The sequence below is a fragment of the Hydra viridissima genome, unplaced genomic scaffold (assembly GCF_058129835.1).
Source record: "Hydra viridissima isolate aposymbiotic clone 2 unplaced genomic scaffold, HvirCarnegie_v1 scaffold_1, whole genome shotgun sequence".
Taxonomy (NCBI): Eukaryota; Metazoa; Cnidaria; class Hydrozoa; order Anthoathecata; family Hydridae; genus Hydra; species Hydra viridissima.
In genome coordinates, this window is record NW_028324300.1 from 6,314,996 (window position 1) to 6,320,926 (window position 5,931).

Sequence of the window (5,931 nt, forward strand, 5' to 3'; positions counted from 1 at the left end):
GAGAGGGAGCGAGAGGGGTAGAGAGAGGTGGTTTAATAATTCCATGATAAAACCCCCTCCCCCTTTGGTCACGTGAATGTCAAAAATTCCTAGGTTTGTGCGGATCCAGCGTGCATAGAATGAAATTGGTACATTCACGTGGGCCGTTTCCTAGTGTATTATTGGTTAAGGCAAACAATAAGCTTAGAAGTTCGCCTCTGCCACAAATGCCTATTCTCCAACAATAGTTCTGCCCTAATGAGCTACTTATGGGAAATACACCTACGTTAGCAGGCTTTGAAAATACACATAAAAAGGGCTTCTGTGATACAAGTTTCAAAATCTGCAAATACCAGGAGTAAACTGAGTAAGTTTTGTTTTTGATTCTTTGAGTTTTTGTTTGGCTGTTTTACAGAGTTGCTTTAGCTAGCTTGAATGACCGGGGTACAAAATCTGTCTTAGACATGCTAGTATTTCTTTACAATGTTTATGTTGTTTATGGTTTATCGATTTTCTCACGGTGTTTGTGTTTACTTTATGAAATTGATTCGGTAATGCTGTGCAGCCTATTTAATAAAAGAGAATTTTTAAAAGTAATAATTAAGGATGCCTTCTGCAAGTCTAGAGCTTTCACCATCTTCCTCCCCGGCATTTAGACAAAATAGTTTTATTTAAGTTTTTTTTAAGTTTTTTTTTTTGTAATGTTTTCTATGTTTCTATGTTGTCTTTCTATTCTGTTTCTCAGGCAGGGTTTTTGTTGTTGTTGCTAATGTTAGTTAAGATTTCTTATATATTTTGCAGTATTTGTAATTGTTGTTGTTTATTATCTTTGTTATACTTTAAAGTTAATGTGGTTGTATCATTAAATTCCTTTGATCACATTTCATTTTTGTAATTGATTATTATATTTTATTGTTACACTTTCCTTACACTTTTTAAATTCTTAGTATTAAAGTTGTTGTTATTAGTTGTTTTTATTGTGTTTTAGAATACTTTAATGTTATTCAATGTTGCTATCATTGATTATCTTTAAACTGTTGTTGCTCCTTTTTTGTTTTTCTTATTATACGTTTGAATTTTTCTTACTTACTAAAAGTGCTCATGTATTTTCGCAGATGCTGTAAAGATCTCCATGATCAAAAGAGTTGTTATTGCATTTCGAGCATTAGTTCAGCTAAAGAATACTCGACTTCAAAAAAAATGTGTGAACATGAACTATAGTTGAATGCATGACGTTGAGGAGTTTAATACGAATGTGGTTTGAATTAGTAGACACTCCTAACATTTTAGCCACATATACAGACTGTTCCGTGTCAAACCTATTATCAACAAATAATGAATAGTTATAATAGTAAATTTCTCTTTCAATAATATATGTATTGCGGGTGTACACTATTTCTATTTCACATATATATATATATATATATATATATATATATATATATATATATATATATATATATATATATATATATATATATATATATATATATATATATATATATATATATATATATATATATATGACACGAATAAATATGTGTTTTACTATTATCACCCAAATATATGACAGTATAACTGCATATTTTAATCTTACAAAAATCAAAACAAACAGTTCGTATAATACTATCCAATGAAAGTACTATAATTAGCCACATATTATTGAAGGATAAATAATAAATAAGTTTTTTATCAAATTTCTTTCCCTAAAATTGAGCTGGTCATAGTTATAAAATAATATCATAAATAAAATCGGTTAACTTAAGAATTGAAAGAAAAGCACAAAGGAGGAATAAAACAGACATCTATAAAATACCTTAAAAAAACCGACCAACAGTCTCAAGTTTTAAAGGACTAGAGAGAGAGTTTTATAGCCAAGAGAGAGTCAACCATATAAATCTAACACAATTAACAGTGGCTGCATAAGTTAAATACGAAAAATTAAGTTACAATTGAAAAATGAAGTTTCATACAAAACGTCGAAATTTGGGCCAAATGTGGCCAAATTCGAGGCTTTCACCGACTCCTCTTGGATCCCTTGGCCATATTTTGTTGTATCCTGTCAGGCTGAGCAAAAAAATGCCCAAGGGCATCAAGCAATTCAGTGGTAAGTACCGAATTTTGCGAAAAATGCACAGAAATGCTTAGAATTTGCTTGTAATGTCAATTCTGTGATTATTTCGTCAAATTGGAGCCTTTCACCGAGATTTCTTGGAGCCTTTGGACATATTCTGTTGTAACCTATCAGGCTGAGCACGAAAATGACAAAGACAATCAACAGAGAGGCTGGCAAGTACCGGATTTGGCGACAAAACCCCGTTTTTGGCTCAATTTCCATACAAAACGTCGAAATTTGGGCCAAATGTGGCCAAATTCGAGGCTTTCACCGACTCCTCTTGGATCCCTTGGCCATATTTTGTTGTATCCTGTCAGGCTGAGCAAAAAAATGCCCAAGGGCATCAAGCAATTCAGTGGTAAGTACCGAATTTTGCGACAAAACCCCGTTTTTGGCTCAATTTCCATACAAAACGTCGAAATTTGGGCCAAATGTGGCCAAATTCGAGGCTTTCACCGACTCCTCTTGGATCCCTTGGCCATATTTTGTTGTATCCTGTCAGGCTGAGCAAAAAAATGCCCAAGGGCATCAAGCAATTCAGTGGTAAGTACCGAATTTTGCGAAAAATGCACAGAAATGCTTAGAATTTGCTTGTAATGTCAATTCTGTGATTATTTCGTCAAATTGGAGCCTTTCACCGAGATTTCTTGGAGCCTTTGGACATATTCTGTTGTAACCTATCAGGCTGAGCACGAAAATGACAAAGACAATCAACAGAGAGGCTGGCAAGTACCGGATTTGGCGACAAAACCCCGTTTTTGGCTCAATTTCCATACAAAACGTCGAAATTTGGGCCAAATGTGGCCAAATTCGAGGCTTTCACCGACTCCTCTTGGATCCCTTGGCCATATTTTGTTGTATCCTGTCAGGCTGAGCAAAAAAATGCCCAAGGGCATCAAGCAATTCAGTGGTAAGTACCGAATTTTGCGACAAAACCCCGTTTTTGGCTCAATTTCCATACAAAACGTCGAAATTTGGGCCAAATGTGGCCAAATTCGAGGCTTTCACCGACTCCTCTTGGATCCCTTGGCCATATTTTGTTGTATCCTGTCAGGCTGAGCAAAAAAATGCCCAAGGGCATCAAGCAATTCAGTGGTAAGTACCGAATTTTGCGAAAAATGCACAGAAATGCTTAGAATTTGCTTGTAATGTCAATTCTGTGATTATTTCGTCAAATTGGAGCCTTTCACCGAGATTTCTTGGAGCCTTTGGACATATTCTGTTGTAACCTATCAGGCTGAGCACGAAAATGACAAAGACAATCAACAGAGAGGCTGGCAAGTACCGGATTTGGCGACAAAACCCCGTTTTTGGCTCAATTTCCATACAAAACGTCGAAATTTGGGCCAAATGTGGCCAAATTCGAGGCTTTCACCGACTCCTCTTGGATCCCTTGGCCATATTTTGTTGTATCCTGTCAGGCTGAGCAAAAAAATGCCCAAGGGCATCAAGCAATTCAGTGGTAAGTACCGAATTTTGCGACAAAACCCCGTTTTTGGCTCAATTTCCATACAAAACGTCGAAATTTGGGCCAAATGTGGCCAAATTCGAGGCTTTCACCGACTCCTCTTGGATCCCTTGGCCATATTTTGTTGTATCCTGTCAGGCTGAGCAAAAAAATGCCCAAGGGCATCAAGCAATTCAGTGGTAAGTACCGAATTTTGCGAAAAATGCACAGAAATGCTTAGAATTTGCTTGTAATGTCAATTCTGTGATTATTTCGTCAAATTGGAGCCTTTCACCGAGATTTCTTGGAGCCTTTGGACATATTCTGTTGTAACCTATCAGGCTGAGCACGAAAATGACAAAGACAATCAACAGAGAGGCTGGCAAGTACCGGATTTGGCGACAAAACCCCGTTTTTGGCTCAATTTCCATACAAAACGTCGAAATTTGGGCCAAATGTGGCCAAATTCGAGGCTTTCACCGACTCCTCTTGGATCCCTTGGCCATATTTTGTTGTATCCTGTCAGGCTGAGCAAAAAAATGCCCAAGGGCATCAAGCAATTCAGTGGTAAGTACCGAATTTTGCGACAAAACCCCGTTTTTGGCTCAATTTCCATACAAAACGTCGAAATTTGGGCCAAATGTGGCCAAATTCGAGGCTTTCACCGACTCCTCTTGGATCCCTTGGCCATATTTTGTTGTATCCTGTCAGGCTGAGCAAAAAAATGCCCAAGGGCATCAAGCAATTCAGTGGTAAGTACCGAATTTTGCGAAAAATGCACAGAAATGCTTAGAATTTGCTTGTAATGTCAATTCTGTGATTATTTCGTCAAATTGGAGCCTTTCACCGAGATTTCTTGGAGCCTTTGGACATATTCTGTTGTAACCTATCAGGCTGAGCACGAAAATGACAAAGACAATCAACAGAGAGGCTGGCAAGTACCGGATTTGGCGACAAAACCCCGTTTTTGGCTCAATTTCCATACAAAACGTCGAAATTTGGGCCAAATGTGGCCAAATTCGAGGCTTTCACCGACTCCTCTTGGATCCCTTGGCCATATTTTGTTGTATCCTGTCAGGCTGAGCAAAAAAATGCCCAAGGGCATCAAGCAATTCAGTGGTAAGTACCGAATTTTGCGACAAAACCCCGTTTTTGGCTCAATTTCCATACAAAACGTCGAAATTTGGGCCAAATGTGGCCAAATTCGAGGCTTTCACCGACTCCTCTTGGATCCCTTGGCCATATTTTGTTGTATCCTGTCAGGCTGAGCAAAAAAATGCCCAAGGGCATCAAGCAATTCAGTGGTAAGTACCGAATTTTGCGAAAAATGCACAGAAATGCTTAGAATTTGCTTGTAATGTCAATTCTGTGATTATTTCGTCAAATTGGAGCCTTTCACCGAGATTTCTTGGAGCCTTTGGACATATTCTGTTGTAACCTATCAGGCTGAGCACGAAAATGACAAAGACAATCAACAGAGAGGCTGGCAAGTACCGGATTTGGCGACAAAACCCCGTTTTTGGCTCAATTTCCATACAAAACGTCGAAATTTGGGCCAAATGTGGCCAAATTCGAGGCTTTCACCGACTCCTCTTGGATCCCTTGGCCATATTTTGTTGTATCCTGTCAGGCTGAGCAAAAAAATGCCCAAGGGCATCAAGCAATTCAGTGGTAAGTACCGAATTTTGCGACAAAACCCCGTTTTTGGCTCAATTTCCATACAAAACGTCGAAATTTGGGCCAAATGTGGCCAAATTCGAGGCTTTCACCGACTCCTCTTGGATCCCTTGGCCATATTTTGTTGTATCCTGTCAGGCTGAGCAAAAAAATGCCCAAGGGCATCAAGCAATTCAGTGGTAAGTACCGAATTTTGCGAAAAATGCACAGAAATGCTTAGAATTTGCTTGTAATGTCAATTCTGTGATTATTTCGTCAAATTGGAGCCTTTCACCGAGATTTCTTGGAGCCTTTGGACATATTCTGTTGTAACCTATCAGGCTGAGCACGAAAATGACAAAGACAATCAACAGAGAGGCTGGCAAGTACCGGATTTGGCGACAAAACCCCGTTTTTGGCTCAATTTCCATACAAAACGTCGAAATTTGGGCCAAATGTGGCCAAATTCGAGGCTTTCACCGACTCCTCTTGGATCCCTTGGCCATATTTTGTTGTATCCTGTCAGGCTGAGCAAAAAAATGCCCAAGGGCATCAAGCAATTCAGTGGTAAGTACCGAATTTTGCGACAAAACCCCGTTTTTGGCTCAATTTCCATACAAAACGTCGAAATTTGGGCCAAATGTGGCCAAATTCGAGGCTTTCACCGACTCCTCTTGGATCCCTTGGCCATATTTTGTTGTATCCTGTCAGGCTGAGCAAAAAAATGCCCAAG

The 5,931-nt window shown here is 38.7% G+C and overlaps 1 long non-coding RNA gene across 1 annotated transcript; it reads left to right on the forward strand.

The window, feature by feature from the left end:
• The first annotated feature begins 202 nt into the window (after positions 1-202).
• LOC149893077 (uncharacterized) lies at positions 203-1,369 on the forward strand. Its single transcript, XR_016446484.1, has 2 exons — positions 203-346; positions 1,095-1,369. It is a non-coding gene; the product is annotated as an uncharacterized LOC149893077 (long non-coding RNA).
• Positions 1,370-5,931: the final 4,562 nt, after the last annotated feature.